This window comes from Schistocerca nitens, chromosome 12, assembly GCF_023898315.1.
Source record: "Schistocerca nitens isolate TAMUIC-IGC-003100 chromosome 12, iqSchNite1.1, whole genome shotgun sequence".
Classification (NCBI taxonomy): domain Eukaryota; kingdom Metazoa; phylum Arthropoda; class Insecta; order Orthoptera; family Acrididae; genus Schistocerca; species Schistocerca nitens.
Window position 1 is genome coordinate 33,015,496 of NC_064625.1, and position 23,542 is coordinate 33,039,037.

A 23,542-nucleotide genomic window follows, 5' to 3' on the forward strand; every position below is an offset into this window, starting at 1 on the left:
ACGCAGGGGGTTATTTTTCATCTGGACCTCCTGCTGCAATCTGATGAGGAGCTCAGGGCCAACCTGGAGCGCCGAGGCGTTCATTTCGTCCGGCGAGTCCAGCGCGGCCCCAAAGACCGTCGCATCGACACCGGGGCCTTTATCCTCGCCTTCGAGGGGGACGTTCTCCCGGAGAAGGTAAAGGTGATGTGCTACCGGTGCGACATGCGACCTTACGTCCCGCCTCCTATGCGCTGCTTTCGGTGTTTGCGCTTTGGGCACATGTCGTCACGGTGTGAGGCTGAGCCCCTTTGTGGCGATTGTGGACGTCCTCTTCGTGAGGAACATACATGCACCCTACCACCTCGGTGCGTCAATTGTCCTGGCATCCACTCGCCTAGATCTTTAGACTGCCCCGCATATCAGATGGAGAAGAAGATTCAAGAATTAAAAACTTTGGATCACCTCTCTTATTCTGAGGCCAGGAAGAAGTATGACTGCCTACATCCCGTGACGTTGACAACTTCGTTTGCCTCAGTCGTGTCCACTCCTTCCACAGTATCCTCACTCCTATCCTGTCCCCCCTCCACCTCCTCACCCCATCCGGGGTCTATGCCTCTGCCTCCCAAATCCCTCCCTTCCAAATCCTCCTCCCTCGCGGCCCCAGCCCCCTCTGCCCCAGGGGCCACTCTTCCTCCTCCTCCCCCTCCGCCGCCTGAGAAGCGATCCTCTTCTCAGGCGTCCATCGGGGAAACGTTCCGGACCCCGGCTTCCGAGGTACGGCGTTCCAAAACGGACCCCGCATGTGAGGACCTTCTTCGGGTCCAGCCCACCATCCCCGTGCCTCATCGGACTTCCCAGAAGGCCTCCAAGAAGAAGTCTTATCCCCCTCTCCACCCCGGCGCGTTTCGTCTGACGCTTCATCCGTGAGTCGCTGCTCCCGGCCGTCCTCAGTTTCGCCGGGATGCTCTGCTGCCAGGCGCTCAGCTGGCCTCTCGTCGGCGAATGATGCTGCCCCTCCTATGCAACCCGGGAAAGTGGCCGCAGCTGGCGACGACTCGATGGAACAGGATCCGCCTCCCGCCGGTTGTAGCGTTGTTCCCTCGAAACCTGGCCCTCTGCGGCCCTCGAGGTGACCAGCTCTTCACCCGTTTCGTTCCCCCTTTTTTCTGACTAGTGATGGCTTTGTTACATTGGAACATAAGAGGTATTCGATCTAATCGGGAGGAATTACAACTGCTCCTCCGCCTGCACTGTCCGCTCGCCCTTGGTCTCCAGGAAACCAAGTTGCGCCCAACTGACCGTATTGCTTTTCCCCACTATACCTCGGAGCGGTCTGACCTCACCCCTGTGGGTGGTATTCCAGCTCATGATGGGGTCATGTTGCTCGTTCGGGACGATGTCTATTACCATCCTATCCCATTGACCACCCCACTCCAAGCAATAGCTGTCCGTATTACTCTTTCTGCCTTTACTATTTCCGTTTGTGCCATCTACACTCCATTGTCATCCGCAGTTAGTCGGGCTGACGTGATGCACCTGATTGTTCAGCTTCCTCCGGCGTTTTTATTGTTTGGCGACTTCAATGCCCATCATCCCCTTTGGGGCTCTCCTGCATCCTGTCAGAGAGGCTCCCTCTTGGCGGATGTCTTCAACCATCTCAATACTGGCGCCCCGACTTTACTCTCGGACTCTACTCATACCTACTCTCACTTGGACCTCTCGATCTGTTCTACCACTCTTGCCTGTCGGTTCGAGTGGTATGTCCTTTCTGACACCTATTCGAGCGACCACTTCCCCTGTGTCGTTCGTCTCCTGCACCACACCCCATCCCCACGTCCTTTGAGCTGGAACATACCGAAAGCTGACTGGGGACTTTACTCCTTCCTGGCGACCTTTCCGGACCACGATTTTCTCAGTTGTGACAGTCAGGTCGAATACCTCATGGCTGTTATCATTCATGCTGCCGAACGTTCCATTCCTCGTACTACCTCTTCTTCACGTCGCGTTTCCGTCCCCTGGTGGAATGAGGCTTGTAGAGACACTATCCGTGCTCGACGACGTGCTTTACGCACCTTTCGCCGCCATCCTACGTTTGCGAATTGTATTGGATACAAACGACTCCGAGCGCAATGCCGTAGAGTCATCAAAGACAGCAAAAAAGCTTGTTGGGCCTCTTTCACCAGCTCCTTTAACAGTTTTACTCCCTCTTCTGTCGTCTGGGGGTGGCCTGCGCCGGCTGTCGGGCATTAAGGCCCACTCCTCGCTACCTGGCCTGACTTCAGGTAATGCAGTCCTCGTTGATCCTGTGGATGTCTCCAATGCCTTCGGCCGCTCTTTCGCAGAGGTTTCAAGCTCCGCCCATTACCACCCTCCTTCCTTCCCAGGAAAGAGGCAGAAGAGGCTCAGCGACCTTCCTTCCACTCGCTGAATCTGGAAAATTATAATGCCCCCTTTACTATGCGGGAACTCGAACGTGCACTTGCACTGTCCCGGTCCTCTGCTCCGGGGCCAGATGCCATTCACGTTCAGATGCTGGCCCACCTTTCTCCGGCAGGCAAAGGCTTCCTTCTTCGTACCTACAATCGCGTCTGGACCGAAGGTCAAGTCTCCATGTGTTGGCGTGACACCGTCGTTGTTCCTATACCCAAACTCGGGAACGATAGACACCTTCCTTCTAGTTACCGCCCCATTTCTCTTACAAGCTATGTCTGTAAGGTGATAGATTGCATTCTTAACGCTCGGTTAGTTTGGATTCTTGAATCTCGACGGCTACTTACCAATGTTCAATGCGGCTTTCGTCGCCGCCGCTCCGCTGTTGACCACCTTGTGACCTTGTCGACATTCATCATGAACAACTTTTTGCGAAAGTGCCAAACGGTAGCCGTGTTCTTCGATTTGGAGAAGACTTATGATACCTGTTGGAGAGGAGGTATCCTCCGCACTATGCACAGGTGGGGTCTACGCGGTCGCCTGCCCCTTTTTATTGATTCCTTTTTAACAGATCGAAAGTTTAGGGTACGTGTGGGTTCCGTATTGTCCGACGTCTTCCTCCAGGTGAACGGAGTGCCTCAGGGCTCCGTCTTGAGCGTATCCCTTTTTGCCATAGCGATCAATCCAATTATGGATTGCATTCCACCTAATGTCTCGGGCTCTCTTTTTGTCGATGACTTCGCGATCTACTGCAGTGCCCAGAGAACATGCCTCCTGGAGCGCTGCCTTCAGCATTGTCTAGACAGCCTATACTCATGGAGTGTGGCAAATGGCTTCCGGTTCTCTGAAGAGAAGACGGTTTGCATCAACTTTTGGCGATATAAAGCGTTCCTTCCGCCATCCTTACATCTCGGTCCCGTTGTTCTCCCATTCGTGGAAACAACTAAGTTTCTAGGGCTCACACTGGACAGGAAACTTTGGTGGTCTCCGCATGTCTCTTATTTGGCTGCCCGTTGTACACGTTCCCTTTATGTCCTCAGAGTTCTTAGTGGTTCATCTTGGGGAGCGGATCGCACTGTCCTGCTTCGCTTGTATCGGTCCATAGTCTGATCAAAGCTGGATTATGGGAGCCTCGTCTGCTCGGCCATCCCTCTTACGCCGTCTCAACTCCATCCACCATTGGGGGTTACATCTTGCGACCGGAGCATTCTACACTAGTCCCGTCGAGAGTCTTTATGCTGAAGCTGCCGAATTACCATTGACCTACCGGCGCGACGTACTGCTTTGTCGGTATGCCTGCCGGCTGTTGTCAATGCCCGACCACCCCTCTTATCAGTCCTTCTTCGCCGATTATCTCGACCGTCAGTATGGGTTGTATGTGTCTGCCCTGCTGCCCCCTGGAGTCCGCTTTCGTCGCCTGCTTCGACAATTGGATTTTGCCCTCCCTACCACCTTCAGAGAGGGTGAGAGCCCGACACCACCGTGGCTCCAGGCTCCGGTTCATATTTATCTCGACCTCAGCTCGCTCCCGAAGGAGGGTACTCCAGCTGCAGTGTATTGCTCACGGTTTGTCGAACTTCGTGTGCGACTTGCCAGTCACACCTTTATTTACACTGATGGCTCCAAAACTGACGATGGTGTCGGCTGTGCCTTTGTCGTCGGGGCCGGCACCTTTAAATGCCGGCTCCTCGACCAGTGTTCCAGCTTTACGGCCGAGCTTTTTGCTCTCCATCAGGCCGTTCAGTATGCCTGCCGCCACCGCCATTCATCGTATGTACTCTGCTCTGATTCACTCAGTGCTCTTCAGAGCCTTGGAGCTCCATATCCGGTCCATCCCTTGGTGCAACGGATCCAGCAGTCCCTCCATTCTTCTGCTGCTGATGGCTCTCCTGTCAGCTTTCTGTGGGTTCCCGGCCATTTAGGAGTGCCTGGGAATGAGGCTGCTGATGCTGCAGCCAAGGCTGCAGTCCTCCCGCCTCGGCCAGCCTCCCATTGTGTCCCGTCATCTGACATTAGTGGGGTTGTTTGTAAGAGGCTTGTGTCTTTGTGGTGGGATACTTGGTCATCACTTCAAGGAAACAAGCTCTGGGCAGTAAAACCGTTCCCAACTGCTTGGACAACCTCCTCCCGACCATCTCGGCGAGAAGAGGTCCTTCTGACCAGGTTGCGGATTGGGCATTGCCGGTTTAGCCACCGCTACCTGCTCTCCGGTGACCCAGCCCCGCAGTGCCTTTGTGGTCATGCATTAACAGTGCGCCATGTTTTATTGTCGTGTCCCCGTTTTAGTCAATCTCGTGTTGTCCTGTCTCTGCCATCTACTTTACAGGACATTTTAGCTGATGACGCTCGAGCAGCTGCTCGTGTTCTTCGTTTCATTACTTTGACTGACTTGTCCAAAGACATCTAACTCCTTCACTTCTTTTATCTGCATCTTTGTAAGAAATTTCTGGGGTCGCCCCCCCCCCCCTTGAGCGCCCTTAAACTCCCCCCCCCCCCCCCCAAAAAAAAAAAAGCCTTCATGTTTCTTTTAATTATATCACATAACTGCACTGAATCACGTGAAAAGAAAGTAACAAGGAAACACATTATGAAATGGAGCATTCATAAACTCCCACTCCTGTTTATGATTGTGAATAAATTAGTCAACTTCCATCTGCAGCTCACTTTCATATCACACACATTTTGTATCTACAACACTATGTTTATTGCATACATTTTTCTTGCACTTCATACATACTGTTGTTGCGTTGTTTTTACACCTGCCACATACGTAACAAATTCTAGGTTTTGTTGGCTTCTTGGTCTCCTCTTCTTCGTGCCTATACTTGGTGAAGAAGGCGTGAATATGGTTGGGAAGTGTCTCAAGTAACGCCCGTTGATTAAAATGTTCTTCCATTAGGTCCAGAGCAAGATGTTTCAAAAAATTCGTCTTCTTTCTTTATTATCAGGATTGTTGAATTTGAAAATATTGTTTGCATTTATCCCAGCAATATCTAGATGTCTGTAGAAAAGTGCAAGTGGCCATCGTCGGGTTATTCTGGAAGTACTGTAGGATGAGCACATCTGATCTACAGCGCGTACTCCTCCTTTGGTAACATTGTAGTCCAAATTCACTCTTGATTTTTTAGTTTCTTGATCTATTTAATTTGTGCTGTGCATTGTCGATAAAAAAATCACAGCTTTGTTCTTTTTAGAGACAGTCTTGACCATACAAAAATCGTCGTGAAAACCGAAGAGACATGACTGGACTTCTTGAGCTTTTTTTGCTTGGAATTCTTGAGGTACTTCCTTCCCCTTTTTTTCCCCATGGTTCCCAAGAAAGTCAAACCTTTGCCGAGGAGATTTTCAGCCAGAGGGTAGCTACTGTAGTAATTGTCAGTTGTGAGATTTCTGTTTGTTTTCTCAGTATGTGTCACAAAACTTTGCACAATGTCATCAGCTTGTTAGACTTCAGGTAGGGGTCCTGGCATCTGCTTGCCACAGTAAATTTCAAAGTGCAGGGTGTAAAATCACACGAAGCATAAATCTTGATCCCATACTTTGCAGGCTTATTAGGGATATACTGTACAAATCCGCAGCGTCCTCTGGAAGGATGCAACATTTCGTCAATAATGACAAACTTGCTGGCATTGCAGTGAGCAAGGCAGTAGTTGACAAACTCTTGATGGAAGTCCTGAATATGTGCTAGTTTGTCGCTTTGTTTCCTTTCATTCTGAGTACCCAGGTCGTCAAACCTAAGAGTTCGAAGCAGAAAGCGAAAGTGCTTATAGCTGAAGAGAGCTCGTAAAAAATCATTCCTGTACCAACTGCATCCCACAGTTTACAGCAATTCGTGTGTCCTCCTTCTTTACACGTATTAGATATAATGCACCTAAAAGAGTCTTTAACTGTGGTTTTGTGGTGTCTCTGCAGTCTCATTCTCTTGAATACTGAACTTCAGCTCTTTTACTATTACGGATGTATCGGTTTGTATTTTCCACAGTGTTGTCAATCATCCCATCAGTAATAAATAGGTAAAATGCATCAATTTCTTTTTCTGTAATTTCAGCACTTGCTTTTGGACCTGGCCTGACCTCGGCCGTGGTTTTAGAAGAAGAAGGAAGTGTTTCACGTATCCAGATAGTTTCTTTATCTTTTCCTACATAAAATCAGTAATCATCTGTTTGTTTTCTCTCCTCTTCGACCAGATGGTCATCTGTTTCCTCTGTTGATTGTTCAGAGTCACTGCTGTGGTTTACTTCTTCAATAACTTCCCCTTTTGACTCAGATTCACATGAATCTGACAATTCTCGCAATACTTTCTCATAGTCTTGAGGACATACAATTAGACGGTGAATGTCAAATCCCTTCTTTTTCTCCATTTCCACGCTTTTATGAGACCTAATGAAATTCATGTTTTTATAAAAGTAATATATTGTAGCAAATCAATATCCGAGATTTTAAAAAGTAATGAAAATTGCATATGGGAACTTTGATTTGATTCGAATGTCTATTATATACTAATATAAAAGAAAGATTGCCTTGAGGCGAAAGAAAAACACAAGTATAGAAAATACTTAAATCACAAGGCACATAGCAGCAAACACCTCGCAAACGCAACACTTACGTGTCAAACAACAATTGCAACCAAACTGCTGAAAGCATGAATCGTGCAAATGTAATAAGTGGTGACATATGTTGAGAATAACAAATACGAATCTGGACTTGGACGCAACTGTAACGCTATCAGTGATACTAACAGAAAACTACATCTTGCGGCTAACTGCCGCAGGCGCGCCCACCAGAGGGTTAATAAAAGCAAAACAAGGAAGAGTGAATGTAGTAGAATTAAATCAAGTGGTGCTGAGGAAATTAGATTAGGAAATCAGCCACAAAAAGTAGTAGAGTTTTCTGTTTGAGTAGCAAAATAACTGATGATACCCAAACTAAAGAGGATATTAAATGTAGACTGGCATTGGCAAGAAACGTGTTTCTGAAGAAGAGAAATTTGTTGATCTCAGACATAGATGTAAGCATTAGGAAGTATTTTCTGAATGTATCGGGAGATTGTTATTAAAATGCAGTTACTCACAGAGATCCAGAGTGGGCTATAACTATCGTATGGCAGCAAAACTTGGTAGATATTCTAATGTGGAACTGATTTATGTAGGAAAAAAAATTGTTCCAATTTTGACCATCAGGTACAAATCTGGCTCTGTACAGCATCCTGTCATCATCTCTTGCCAGATTTGCACCCAGTGGCCAAAATTGGAACTAATTTTTTTCCAGTGTAAATCAGTTCCGCACTAACACATTAGAATATCTACCAAGTTTTGGTGTCATTCAATAATTGCAGCGTACACTGGACGTCTGTGAGTAGTTTCACTTTAATTATAACTGCCCAGTATGGAGTATGAACAGCAACAGGTGAATCAAGTATGATACTGAAACATGCTTGATAAACATTTTAGACGAGAAGTGAATAGGGGCTTTGAAATGCGCCACTACAGAAGAATGCTGAATATTAGATGGATGGATTGTGTAACTATTGAGGAGGTACTGAATAGAATTGAAGAGAGAAGAAATTCATGGCACAGTCTGACTAAAATAAGGGATCAGTTGATAGGACACATTCTGAGACATCAAGGGATCAATTTGGTATTGGAGGGAAGTGTGCAGGGTAAAAATTGTGGAGGGAGATCAAGGGATGACAACAGTAAACAGATACAGAAGGATGTAGCTTGCAATAGTTATTTGGAAATGAAGAGGCTTGCACAGGACAGAGTAGCATGGTGACATGCGTTGGACCAGACTGGAGATGATGATGGCTACTACTACTACTACTACTACTACTACTACTGCACTTTACTCATGCTGGTGCAGGCCTTGCACCTCAAGTATTCACGTATGTCCGTAATGCACAGAAGTGTACGAGGTGCGGCTAGAAAAAAACCGGACTGATGCTGGAAAACACATTTATTTACAATTATTTACAATTTCATGTTATCTCCTTCAATGTACTCTCCTCCTCGGTCTCTACACCGCTCCATACGAATTTTCCACTGTTCATAGCAATGCTGCAGATCATTTTCGGTAAGTCCATACATTACTTCCGTCGCTTTTTCTTTTACTGCTTCAACAGTCTCAAATCTAGTTCCTTTCAAAGCTGACTTGACTTTAGGGAAAAGAAAAAAGTCACAGGGGGCCAAATCAGGTGAGTAGGGTGGATGATCTAAGATGGGAATGTTGTGTTTTGCCAAAAATGTCTTCACTGACAACGCACTGTGAGCTGGGGCATTGTCTTGGTGAAGGATCCATGACTTTTTTCTCCACAAATCGTTCCGTTTTCTCCGTACTCGCTCACGTAGGGTAGCCAGGTTGCTAATGTAGTAAAGCTGATTCACTGTTTGTCCCTCTGGTACCCAATCAATGTGCACAATCCCTTTGATGTCAGTTTTTGCTGACAATGGTCTGCCAGTGCGAGTGTCATCACTGGTGTCTTCGTGGCCATCTTTAAATCGCTTAAACCACTCAAACACTTGTGTTTGCGATAAACAATCATCGCCGTACACTTGTTGTAACATTACAAACGTTTCACTTGCAGATTTTCCTAGTTTGAAACAAAATTTGATGTTAACACGCTGTTCTTTCTGTACACTCAACATTTTCCGACGCACAGACAAAACGTCAACTACTTAAAACAGACGCCACGGGCAGACTGAGTGCAGGAGGCAGATGAAACTCGAGCAGTAGGCGGAGCGAGAGTCACGTGACAGGCCACGCGACTTTCAGCCTTATTGCATTCGTTTTATTGTTTCACCAGTACTAGTCCGGTTTTTTTCTAGCCACACCTCGTATGTTTGCAAAGAGAACAGTGGTTTTCATGGGGTTGTGCTGCATCTGCGAATGTAGATGACTGAGTTTCAATATACACAGAACCAAACAAGAAACATGAATTTCTTCATGACAAAGACAATTCCAGAATACATGACATATTATTGGGATCTCTGACTGCAAGAGCAAAGGCCTGTGGTGTTCAACTACAAACCGTGCAGAGAATAATTGCTGAAACACAGGCAATGGAAATCTGTGCCCAAGAAATGAAGTTTCAATCTCTGTGAAAAGATATTAGCAGTAGAAGAACAGTCACCAGTTAGGTTTTTAAGGAAGACATTGTTCATTGTACTGCCGTAATTTTATAACACTGGTGAGTATCGTATAAGGCAAAAGGTAGGAGATGTTTTGAACAACAAGATAGCTTGCACAGGGCGCCACTGTTTGAGTGGGTGAATTCTGATGTTATTGGGTTGTAGGAACAAAAAATGCAACAATGAAAGATGTGTTCTAATCAAGAGCACCAATATTGAAGCAGATTGGGCTACTTCTATGCAATAATGTGTAACATCAGGAAAGGAAATCGTGTCACCTAATTTTTATCTTGATGAGACCTGGCTCAATCAGAATCACGCCAAAAAGCACATCTGGCAGGACTCGAAATGCAGCAGTGGGTTGAAAGTGGCACAAATCAAAAGAAACTGCAGGACTGTCTGAATATGGCTTTTTCAGAAGTGCAAAGCTAATATTTGCATACTGAAATCCAGTGATTATCATGAAGCAATGAGTAGTGACGTATTTAAACACTTGGTTTTATTTTTATTTTTTATTATGTGGTTTAGAAGAGGGTTGTGTAATAGTCATGGAAAATGCCTGTTATCAATCGAGAAAAAAGGAGGAAGTTCCTAATTCAAGTACAGGGAAGGAAGGGAATGCACAGTGGGTAAAGAGAAAAGATTTCAGATCACCATACAAAAGTGTCGATGTTCGAAGAATTCGTGTGCCACAAGCATCTTTATAATAAAAATGAAATTCACGGTTTAGCGACAGAAATGGACCACAGGTAGTTTGTCTGGCTCATCATCACTGCTAATACAACACTATAGAAACTGTGTTGGCCCTACTGAAAAGGAAGGTTGCATCCAAAAACTGCACATTCAGAATTAAAGAAGTGCAGAAATTAATTTGGGGAAGCAATTGATGATGTCACGATGCAAGACTGGGTTAAGTGCATACACCACTCTGAAATTCTGCAAGAAAACTCCTTTCTGAAGGAAGACATTTGAGAAGAGTTCGTTGAAAACACTGTCATTGCTTCTGATGACTCGTCGGACCGTGGATCTTCAGAACAGGGCAGTTAAAGAGCAGTAAATTGCATTAAATGTTGTGCTTTCTGTTCCATTCTATTCGCAAAGCTGTGAACGCTGTCGCCTCTCGCAGTTCTCTTTTGCTGTTGTCTTTCCTTCCCGACCTCCTCTCCCCTCCCCCACCCATTCTAGAAATGTATACCTAGTAGAATGCCTACCATTGCTGGTATGTTTACCAGTTTTGCTTGTGTGGAGCAGCAGACCCATGTCTTCTGCTTTGTACTGAGGTTAAAACTAATGTGAGAGTTTAGAGATGCTTAAATCTTTACTTTGTTAAAACCAAAGTAACTTTGTAATTTAAGAGGTGAGCTATAATGATGTATTTAGCTTTAGTTAGCTGTAATATACTTCTAAAAAACATAAGAATACGTCAATTTGGAAGGTTGAGTGGCTACAGTTTCACGAAAGTATTTACAAAGTATTTTCTCGACGTATGGTTTTGATGCCGTAACAGATTGCTTGAAGTAAGTCAATGTCCCCTGCCTATTCTAAAATAATTATTGCAGTGTGCTATTTGCCAATTTTGGGTATCATATTTTCAAATGAGGAGCATACAGACAGCATTGTGTGATGGCACAGTTTGAAGGGATCGGCTCAATGTACGTGGGTCAGAGGCTTCCAGCTTACGGCAGCCGCCAAGGTGTGTAGTGAGAGTGCGAGTAGGAGGAAGCGTGTAGAAAAGGTGGAGAGAGTTCCTGCCTTCTACGCTTAACCCATCCGGCCGACACATTCGTACTGCCTACTATAGTAGTGATATCCTCAGCACCACCGTATTGTGGCCTGTGGAGTATGTGTGTGGATGTAGGTTTGATAAAGATGCAGCTCATTCACAGTTTTCAACAAGGGAATGGTGGAAAGATGCACACAAATACAGTCTTTCTGAATTTGTGGAATATACTTTACGGTCATCTGTTAAGAACTTTTTGAAAAACAAAAATCTCTCGAGAAATCGACGGAGGTCTCGTAAAACGTGGTCCGCAGTACTAGTCCTCACAGCGCACAGATCGAGGCAGTTTTCTTCGACTTCTGGAAAGCATTTGCTTCAGTTTTGCACTGTTGCCTGGGGAACATTGTATGAGTTACTAACATCTCCATAGTTTTCATACTACATAATACTGCAGTCTGCATTTATCGGTTGTGCTATGCAGGGCATGACATACAGATGTGTAGTGTGTGGCAGTGCTCCTCTGTTGAGGATACCAGAGTGTACACTGCTGCTGCCCCCCGCCCCATCCCCTCCCCTCCCTCACAGTTTCTTGGGCCAGGTAAATGATTTGCTGTGGCAGCTAGTACACAGACATTGTTGTTTAGGAATGTTTGATTGTGATGTGGTAATTGTAGCTCGCTGAAATGATTTAAAATGTCAATTTTCCTATGTGTCTGCTCTTTGGATAAAATTTGTCAGTATTTGCGAACTTCTACAGCATGGTCATTATCGAGTATTGTATATGTATGATAGTTCATATGTACGCTAATAGGAGAGCATAAATGCAGTAATATATGGTGTGCCCAGGAGGAATGATCAGTATTCAGGGATATAACAGGACCAATTGTTTGGGAAAAAAAAAATCAGGTAAACATGGGCTCTAAAATACATATCTTAAGAGATACAAACATTTCTTCAGTAAAAGACATAGGTTTCACAGTAGTGAGGATGAACAAGTGCTTTTGCGAAAGAGGACTGTATCGTAACCATTAAGCTATGCTACCGTTCTGTATAATGTTATTTTTTTAAAAGCTGCAGAACATCATGGAAATTTTCAAAATTTATTTTCATTGATTATTCACATATGAGGACCCACCAGAGTGAATGGCTGCAAGTTATGCTACTTGGGATTTTAACCTGTTCCACGGTATAGATGGTGTCAAAGAATCGATCCCACCACTGAGGTTCTCTCCTCGAGATGAGTGATGAAGATGGTCGCAGATCTCCAGTGAGACTTCCTGTCTAAACTGATAAAATAGTGTCTCTGACGACATTGGTTGAACCGGAGGTCTTATTTCGTGTACTACAGTTGTCCTCATTCTATTTTTCTTTCACCGCTTGCTTTTTGTTATGTTGCGGGGTATAAATTACGAGGAGACAGGATGAGGGAGCGACCGTTCCCCCCTTCCCCCACCCACCCTGCTCGCTCTCATCGGAGGTGGATCCCTTTCGTCCTGGAGCGAGTGACCTGTCTTGCTTTTTAATTTTCTCGACGAGCAAATTTTTCTTTCGAAACAACTACTTGCTTATTGTTATGTCATCCTTTTCCTAATTATATTAAATTAAGTGAATCAAACAGTAGAAAAACCGAGTGCTAGGTTAAGGTTCATATAAATAGTCTTGAGGAAGTGTAATTGATTGCAAAACACTTGTTTCACGTATTCTCAAGTATTGCTCACCAGATTGCCATAATGGATTAGTAGATAAAATATACAGAACCCAATGAAGACTAGTGTGTTTATCACACGATCATTGAGTTGACACAAGAGTTATGGAGATACTCAATAAACTATAATGGCAGACTCTGTAACAGAAATGTTGTGGGCCTCAGAGAGGTTTACTACTGAAATTCCGGGAGAGAACATTCTGGGAACAGTGGTAACACAAAACTTCCTACCAAATACATCTCACAAAGTGCCCATAACGGAAAAATCTGAGAAAGTAGAGCTAATGTGGAGAGTTACTGACAATCGTTCTTCCCGTGCACCATTCTGGAAAGGGAAAGGGAAAGGGGAATACATAGTGGTAACCCTCTGCTACACATGATAAGGTGGTCCACTGAGTATAGGGGTGGATATAGGCATAAAATGATATAATTGAAATTTCTTCAGAAATGCTTAATCTGCAATGTATTTAAAGTCATGGCAAACAATATTTTATGTTGTTACATTTCACTGAATTCATTGCTATTTTTTCAAATTGAGAAGTGATCAGAACATTAGAATAATTTAATTATTAATTATGAACGAGGTAACAAGCATACATGGAATTTGTTTCAATCTCCGTCAAAATGCTGTCCATGGCTAGCAACACAATTATCCCAATGTTGAATCCATGACTGGAAGCTGCTTCTGGAAGGATGTTCGACTGCTCTCTTGTTCCCCTGTCAATGTCAGGAATGGTGTCAAATTTTTTTTTCTTTAAGCATGGTTTTAATTTTTGGAAAGAGCCAGAAGTCACATGGTGCTAAATCTGATGAGTAAGGCAGATGTGGACAGGCAGGAGTACTTTTTCCAGCCAAAAAGTCATGAATGAAAGTGAGCTGTGGCATGGCATGTTGTCAAGATGGAGAAGGAAGCTATTGGGCCATTTTTCTGGTCTGTTTTTCATATATGCTTTCACATACATCACAGTACACCCCCGTAAAATTCGGTATTTACAGTTGTTCCCCTTGGAACAAACTCTGATCACACTATGCCCTCAATATCAGAAAAAACATTTAGCATGACTTTGATATTCGATTTTGCCTTTTTAGGCCGAGGAAATTCACTGGGTTTCCTCTGGGAACTCCATCCACAGATACACAATTTTCCTTCTGTCCATCACTTGTAGGTCTGGGAACAAATTTTGCACTCATCTCACTTTCAGATTATTGGCTAAAATGCTTTGCATGGACCCGAATGAGATCCTAAGTTCTTCAGTAAACTCTTCAATAGTTATTTGCCTGTTTGAACGAACTATTTTGCCATTTTCTGCATGTTTTGTTCTGTTTTTGACATTAATGGATGTCCTGAATGTTGCTCATATCATACAGACTCATTTCCACTTTTAAATCGCTCATACCAGTTGTAAACAGTCTTCAGAGTTACAGAATTTTTGTCATACACCAATTTCAATGTTTCATGAGCTTCTTTGGCACTGTTTTGCAACTTGGAACAGAACTTAATGTTCACACATTGTTCAAAACCCATGATGCACGACAGGCATAACCTCATGCTAGAATCTCTGGACACTGACTGACAAGTCAAAATGTGTTCCAACTTGATGCTGCCTGTCTCAGTATATCAGGCTATCAGACAAATTAATCAAATGATTGTAGTGCCAGTAGTTGCTGCTAAAAGGTTCATTCACCGTAGTTTTTGACCACACACCTCATATTCCTGTTCAGTATAGTGAATCTAATTCCAATGAAATATATAGCCATGTGACAGGATAAGCTGTAGTCTTCCACCAGATTTGTTCCCCTGTGGTTGCTGTTCCCACATCCACCGGGCAAAATTCTCTGACAGTAGTGTTCGGAAGTTGTAGAAATGAGTATCACACTTGGAGACGTGTACAGATAGCTGCTCGTGGAAAGCAGGACATCCAGGATGTGGCAGATTTTCGTTTACCATAACATATTCTTACTTTTACTACTGGTAATTTACTCCAGTTGTAGCATTTGTTAATTTCTTTTTGTCTTCATGCCATGCTTCTGTTTCCAGTTTCATCTCTCATTTCATTCTGTTTATGACCTGCATCTTATTGTGTGTGCTCTGGAATTTGAAACTTGGCTGTGAAACGTGGCTGAGTATGTCACTGGACAGGCCAGACTACAGATTGGAGGTCTCAGGTTGGATCACTGTTTAGGCCTAAGGTTTTTTTTGTCTATCTCTTTATTGCCTCCTTTATCTCTTAACATCGTTTGTTAGTTTGGAAGTTTCATATTGCAGGACAGTTCAGAGTCCTCATTAAACTAGAGCTGCTCCTGTAACAGGCTGGGTAACTTCAGAGGCCAAGGAAAGGCAGCAGAACACCACATCTCTGATAGGACCGTGCCTAATAATGCATTGTGGTGTTTGATCTAACCTTTGAACTAATATAATGACAGCATTGCAACTGAAGAGCAGCTACTTGTGCTAATTAATAAAATGAAGCTAACTGATTAAAAGGACCTTATACCTCTTTCACTGGGCAGTGCTCTGCAAATTGATTCAGATGTATTGGTAGATATCTGTCTGGAGTTTACACTTACTTAAGGGGTATTGTATAACTGGAATTAAGAAAAATCCTGTTGGTTTTGTAGCTAAGAAAAATCCTGTTGAGCTATTCCAAAATTACGGCTGCCAAGTGATTCTGTACGAACCCCAAGGCAGTAGTGTAGTGTAGTGTAGTGTAGTGTAGTGTAGTGTGGGGTGGTGTGACATTTTGATGACGACTCCTGGACAGTGTGCCCCCCTCTAGACCTTTCCACGCATTATGGTCTTAAGGTTCCCAAAGCCATGTTACTCTTGCACTTTTTTAAAATCTCATATACCCATCATATATTAGATCTTTAATGAATGGCATCATCAAATTACCTAAAGCTGTTATAATGAATATTTGTTTAGGCCTACAGACAACTAAGTTTTGATTAAGCAACCATCTTTGTCACAGGCTAACACTACATCAGGTTTAAGGAAGATCCTTGTGTGTGAAATACTTAATTGTTTTATACCTCAGTCAAACTAACAAAGTGATTGACAGTTGAGCCCAGGAGTGGGTGACATTTCTAGTTTACATTTGTTGGCACTCGGTGTGACTGCAGCAGCAGCAGATGTGGATTTCTGTTCTGGATATGCAACATTCAGTGTCCATTAACACGTAGTATTCGATTTGGGAAGCAGAATGTTAACAATTTTAGCACTTTCCTGCACCCTTTCACAGATAGATTAGGGCATTCTATCACATAAAATGAACATGCTGCGCAGACAAACTGTGCAGACAATGAAAATGAATCACAATTGTTACATTTCCAAGTGCAAATGTTGCCTGCAACAAACTATGGCAACTGGCACGCAAGGAAACAGAGTGCTATGACAAAAGTTAACAGAATAGAAGGCATGACAGATCATTTGCAGATTAACTGTTGCCGTGGTAGCTGACCTGTAAACAAGTAACTGTCAGTCACTTTGTTATTCTGATCTGGGTATAGTTGTAGAATTTGTCACATACACGTGTGTCAGTTATGTTGTGCATTTTCTATCAATCGGTGAGTGCAATCATCTACAATCTACAACAGTGTTAGGGATACTGTGAGACCAAAGTTGTCATAAACTAAAAGGTCAATGTGTAATGCTGCATAGCAGAAAGGAAACCCAGGTAATAGAGTGCTGTATGATGAGAAAGTAGCCATCCATCATAAGTGGAAAGTTCATAGATCTGTCATCCACCTAGTGGCTCTTTACATCTCAGAATGTTATGCAGTGGCAATGAAACAAGAGCAAGAACCGGGCAACGCAAAAATGAAAACATTATGCTGGCCCGTGTGTGTCACAAGGCTGGTCCACATGAAACGTACGTGGAAGGGAGTGGATGGGAGTGACAGCAGTCACCAACAAATTGAGACACACTTGCCTTAAGTGGTACGGGCACATCACTGTATGTGACAACTCCATGGCAAAAGCCACTTTACATTATAACCTGGGAGGACGTTGACCCTGTGGTTGTCCCGAGAACTGATGTTCAGACAGAGCCGAGTGAGGGGTTTATTGAGCATGCACTCAACATTAAGTTGTGTTGGAAAACGACCAAGTATACGGACTCTGCATCAATAAGCGACATGTGCTAGGAAAGAAGGCGTGCCTCCTGGCCTTTAGTGGGCCCCAGTCGGGCAGTAAGTCTCTCTTACTTTGAAACTCCACAGTGGCCTTCTTGCATACTTTGACTAGCAGCTCTCTTTCGTGTGGCATCAAGAATGAATCTTTCACTCAATCTCAGACTGAATGTTCTTGCAAATGTCACAACAAGTGAACTAATCTCTGCAAGCCATATTTTTGTGTGTGGCAGTAGGTATTTCTGGTATTACTATATCCTGTCCTGTTTGTGAGTGGTGCACAGAATGATTGACTGTCAGCAAGTCTGAATTCCTGAATTTCCTCTTCGAGAGTATTTTGTGAATTGTATGACATGTGACTATTTTTAAAAAATCATCTAAGGATTTTAACTATAAACCATTCCATAATGCTCAATGCCGCACTTGTAGAGTCTTGCCGCTGGAATTAGGCACACACCTGTCAGACTGCTAAAAGGACCTGTGAGTAAATACACCACTCTTCTTTGGATCTTTTCTATTAATTTTATACCCACACAGACAGAAGTGCTCAAAGAATTGATCAAATGAGGGTTTTGTAAGCTACAAATATTATGGATGATTTTTATTTTATTTTTTCGTTACAACTATTAGAATATCTTGGCATAGTATCTGATTTTCCAACAGTTGGGGTTATGTGGTTATTCCAAATTCTCACTCCACTAAGTTATTGTCATGTATTTTACCATTGTTTTTGCTTCCAGAGATGTACTGTATGGCCAGTACGATTAAACAAGCCTGGATGCTTATGCCTATTAATGTACAATATGTTACATGTGGAGTGCAGTAGTTATGCAGAGATGAAGAGGCTTGCTGCATCAAACCAGTCTTCGGACTGAAAACCACAACATTTGTTTACGTTGAGGGTCAGCTGCAAGTTCCTGAACCAATCAATTGTCTGCAGGTCTCCCTGGATTTCATTACTATTTTGTGGCATTGTGCCTTTCCTATTTAATACAAGAGCTTCATCTCCAAACTGCCCCATGAATCTCCTGACACTTTTTACCAAATTGTGAACAATAATGCCCCTGTAATTCAGTGCGGTAATCCTGAAATTACATATACAACCCCTGATTTCATCCTGTAGAGATTGACACATTACTCTGTCTGCTAGGAAGTTGTGAAAGCAGTCACAAAGCTAGACAGGTCTGCAAAACTCAGACTTGACTCCAGGCTGTCACCTTTCACAGAAAAGTTCTTCTTGACTGAACTACCATAGTGTGACTTGTCGCGTGATCCTCACTTTGTAGCAGAACCATCCCATAACTTTGTTTTGGATCTTGGCTGTAGAGGGAAGGTGTGAGTTGGGCCACAGGGTGTGCCTGGATAGATCAGTCATAAGCATTGCTCATGAAATGGAGGGGTCTTGTGTTTGAAACCTGGTGTCTAAAAAAGGTAAAGCTGTCATTGGCTGGAAGACTGGTTTACACACCACAGTGCCTTACACTTGGCTTCGTCCTGTTGAAAGTGTCCAACCACGAGTCAAGGGTTTTTTTTTTTGGGGGGGGGGGGGGTGGAATGTCTGTTTTCTTACTTTTTCCTTCCACCATTTCTCCTAAATGAAGTTTGCATACACACTCACTTCAACCACACTTGCCTAGAATTTAATAATAACAGTAATAGTAACATATGGGATAGCTCATAAAAAATTGCCAATATTCAGTGATGGGACGGAATGATAATATGAAGCAAAAAACTTCATATAGACACATTTCCTATTCTGAATGGTCTCCGGAATAGAGTAAATTTAATGCAATTTGTTATTTATTTACTGTATTATTCAGTTTACCGACATTGTCTACAGTGTACGACAGGAATGTCGGTTAAGTTAAGACAAAGAATTTGATATAGAATACTTGTGGTCTATCAAATCGGGAAACTACCTCAAATTTGTCTACAAAACAACTTAACTCATAGCACATGCACTGTAGTGTTTCAAAAATTTGGAATTATTCAAGAAAAACATACAAAATGATATTAAGTGTGTTCTATCTCGGAAACCATTCGGGACAAGGCATATGTCAAATTATTACCTGTGTCATACCTCTGAATATTGACTATCCATCCTTTGACACACTGTTTGTAATATGTGACTGTGTAGTCCTTCGCAGCCTGATTATTCCTTGATAGTCTTCTTGGATTTTCTGCCAGATCTTGAACTCAATAAAAATTGATATTTTGGCTAGCCACTTGTCTGCCATCTTAAGGAGAGAAGTTGCTGCTGCCAAAAATATATCACACTCTTGGGCTAACTGCACCAAAGAATATTGTGTTTTGATATGAGATAGTGGAAGGTCCTATGTCAGCCATAGAGAAAAACCTTTGTCGTTATTAATGAAATAGACTGCCAGTCTAATTTCACTGACCTTCTTGTAAGCACTGCTACGAAAATTGAATGTAACGGCAATTATAAGGGTCTCGTCAAATTTCATTCCTAGTCACTCATTTGAACAACAATCCACTATCACCAGCTTGGAGGGTAAGGCACTGAGGACTTCATCTTTGCAACCGACATGCTTCTGGAGATATATTGACAGTACCTTTATTGTCTGACCCAATGTAATTAATTATATTTTATTAATTATATTTTGGACAATTAATTAATTATATTTTGGGCTACTTAAACTGTCTTTATTCCAGCATTAAATTTACCATGGAGGTTGAAAGTGATGGGAAGCTTTCATTTTTGGATATAAAGGTTTACAAAAAAGACATGATGCTACTCTGGGACATTGAATTCACCAAAAACTGACACATACTGATTGACACCTGCATGCAAAGAGTTGTTACCTGCCATACTGATGCAGTGGTGTCCTTAGTTCTCGGTAAGCAGAGAGTATGCAGTCTTGAACATGTATTATCTAACACAGGAACCTGCACATTCGGCCTCTGTGTTTAAGGAAAATGGATACTTGGAGAAGCAAATTCATAGGGGTATGGAGGTTGGACCGTCCCTGGAGGGACATGAAGAAGACCTAGGTTTGTGCCCTTAATTCCTTATGCTGGGGGCATATCCTTTAAGATTGGAAGAATTTTAAGGAGATTTGACACCAAGAGTGTGTGCCATCCTCCTACCAGGATTAGGGCACTACTTGGCTCTTGTCAAGGATGATTTGGGACTTAGGAAGCATGGCATAAATAAAATTCTGCACAGTTCAGGCAGATGCATAAAACATGGCTGTCGCGTGAGGCTATGACAGTATGAAAAATCGGTGCTAGTGGAACACTGTTTAAAGGATGTACAAGGGATAAGGTTTGAAGACCCCGATAGCTGCAGTGTCCGGTTTTTGCAATGGTGTTTATAAGGAAGCAACCGAAACTAGATTGGCATACAGTTTGATTAATGTAGTCAATGGTTTTCCTCTTAGAAGGACAAGGTAGCCTGTTCTGTTTACATAAGGACACAATGTTCTTTGGTATAGCCAGTCAAAGTGTTTGCAGAAAATCTTAGGGTCTGATTTATTGTTGGAAGTGGCAGTCTACTAGAGGCGGTGGCACAAACCTTGTCTTAGTGGCAGCACATGCACTGTTTATGGCACGGGAGCCTATACAGGATGATTGTTTCCAGCTTCAGTGTCATTCTCCAGCAGGACTAAGTAGTGGCAATATCCTTCCAGAAGATGACAGACAGGGGATTGCTGAAATATCGAGTCGTGTTGAATTAAGCATCAGGCAGTAAACCTGGCGAGACTACCAACATAAGTAACATGTTATAACAACTTGCTTACGTTAATAATTAGTACATCATTTTAGTGTAAAGTACAAAAAATATTTTCACGATTATCCATATTTTACTTAGCACTATGATTGTGAAATTAGGTCTGCAGATTGTCTATGCGAACACAAAAATTAGGGGAAAGTTGTTTCTTTGAATTGTTGTTTCCACCTCCAGTCACGAAAGTCAGTGTTTGTGGTTTTTTCGTTTAGTGAAGGGCCTTTTTCTTTCTATCTTGCCTTACTTAACTTGCCATGGCTTACTGATTCTACCTGTGGACTTTGTAATCTTGTCTGAATTGTTGTTGACAAGAGGTATGGCCAGTGTGTGAAAGGGTGCCTTTTTCAGATTGAAATGCTCTCTGCTGCTGCTCAGTTCACAAGCCCATCTGTTTGGACAGGCACTCATGCAACCAACTCAAAAGTATCCTGTTTGTTTTCTATAAATTCCTGCCATTTTTTGCTGTTATAAGTATAAATATAAAAACGTATGTTAAATGTTATTGTGTATAGGGGCAGGAGCTAGTCATGACACCATGATCCACCCTCCTCTCCTCCTCCCCCTGCCATTCCCTCTTGGATTCCCAACCAGTGGTGGTATGCCTTCCTGTAACCTCTACACTGACTTACCAGCCAGTTATATGAGGACCTATAGTGGAACACGGACTCTGAACCACAGTGCAGCTCGGCATGATTCACACATGAACAACATTGCCAGTAGTGAAAGAAGTAAGATGAAAGATAAAGTTCATGTGAATGACTGTGAATCAAACCCCAGACCTTTGGATCCTGGCAGCTTACCCCTGAAGCACTGAGTGACACTGTCCCCTACTAGATTTGGATCTCTCAGAAAGTTGCAGGAGGTTGTCCATGGGATTTAGTGAGTAGGAGAGAGCTAGAGCAGCGAGCCAGACAATGGGGTGTCTGACTCGAGGCTAGAGTTTTTCCAGCATGTGGTTTTTAAAATATCAGGAAGCCTCATTAGGGCTTACAATCCTATACAGAGTTAAGTATTCCTTTTTAACATCTTAAAATCATCTGTGAAAATATATGTAGATTAAAAAATCTACTCACTGAGTAGCACCAGGACAAAACACACAAAAGATGTTGAAATGCGTGAGCTTACGAGGCAGTGGCTCTTCCTCCTGGCAGGAGGATTGAAGGGAAAGGAACAGGGTTGAAGAAAGCCTTACCAGCCCTTTTCCTTCACACCTCTTTGTTTCTTTTCAATCTTTCTGCCAGGAGGAGGAGCCACTGGCTCATAAGCTCAAGCATTTCAATATCTTTTGTGTGTTTTGGCGTACTGCCACTCATTGAGTAGATTTTTTTTAAAATCTCTACCTGTTGTAGTGAAATTAAGTGATTGTATAGCATTATTGGCTGGTAGAACTCATCCTTGCACATTTGTGGCGGTGGCGGCGGCAGTGATAACACAACACTCAGTCCCTGAGGGGAGAAAATCTCCAGCCCTGCTGGAAATGAAACCCGGGCCACCTGCTTGGCAGGTGAATCATCATCATCATCTCTCTAATAGCCACCAAGTTGTGGGTATAGCTAAGCTGCTTCCAACTTTCTTGTCCTTTCTCAGCAGTTGTTCGTTTATCTGATGCCAACTGGCCCTCCGAAGTGTGAGATCCATGAGGCTGTCTGTAGGCTACAACAGAGCAATTTCATTTCTGTAGCCTAAGGCCAGCTCATATACATCCCATTAATTGCCACTGCTTGTGGTCCATATGTCAATATAAGTATGAGGTACAGATTTTACAGTGTAATCGTACATATGTTTATAGAAATACTCCAGTCCAGAGTACCTGGTATACTGTGCAGTAGACTTCTGAAGCTTTTTGTGTTCTGTTTCCAGTCTCTTGATGTATGTTGGTTGCAGCAGACAATTATACTGTCAACAACAGTATAAAATCACATGCAATCTTAGGTGTCTTTTTTAAAATTTTATTCATCCTCTAGACTGCAGGTCTAAAGGTCTGTGGTTCAGTCTCCAGTTCATCCCAGGACTTTTTTGTCACCTAGCACCTGTTCACCTCTGATAGTGAGTTATTGTTGGTAAGATGCCCCATTACTCCACGTCTTCGGAGTTGGTAGTCTGTTGGTCCACCTATAATTGGCTAGACAAGTCATTTCAAAGGTCAGGGGAAGGCATCTCCCAACAGGACTGTGCCAAGTACAGTAAAGTAAGTTACAGTGCAAGAATACTGTGAGGAACAACTGTACAGAACTAGAGGTGTGTGTCACAAAGCCTTACAATTGTTAGATTTCAAAATCTGGGTGTTATCTCTCAAATTTCTCCATTCTGTCAGAAGTATATTGAGAATGGAACCTGCAGAGTTGTGCACACCTTCCTTAAAATGCTTAGAGAAGTTTGCCCGAGTGCAAAATGTTTTCTGTTTAGTGTTTGCTGAGTGAATGTTAGAGTTCCTTTCGAATGAGCCTGTACTCTTAACCATAAGCCCATAAAGGGATTGTGTGTACAGTCCTGGATGTATTCCAATCTCTGTCTCTACAGCTTTTGCACTTTACACCTCCATCTAGTACCATGGAAGTCATTTCATGATGTCTTAACACATGTCTTACCATCCTGTCCCTTCTTCTTCACAGTGTTTTCAACATATTCGTTTCCTTTCTGATTCTGTGGAGAATCTCCACATTTTGTATCGTACCAGTCCACCTAATTCTCAACATTCT

At 43.1% G+C, this 23,542-nt stretch overlaps 1 protein-coding gene across 1 annotated transcript in view; it reads left to right on the top strand.

Moving 5' to 3' along the window:
• LOC126215020 (pre-mRNA-processing factor 40 homolog B) overlaps positions 1-23,542 on the top strand; it is a 180,497-nt gene that overhangs the window by 8,625 nt on the left and 148,330 nt on the right. The gene's annotated exons all lie outside the window — the stretch shown is intronic.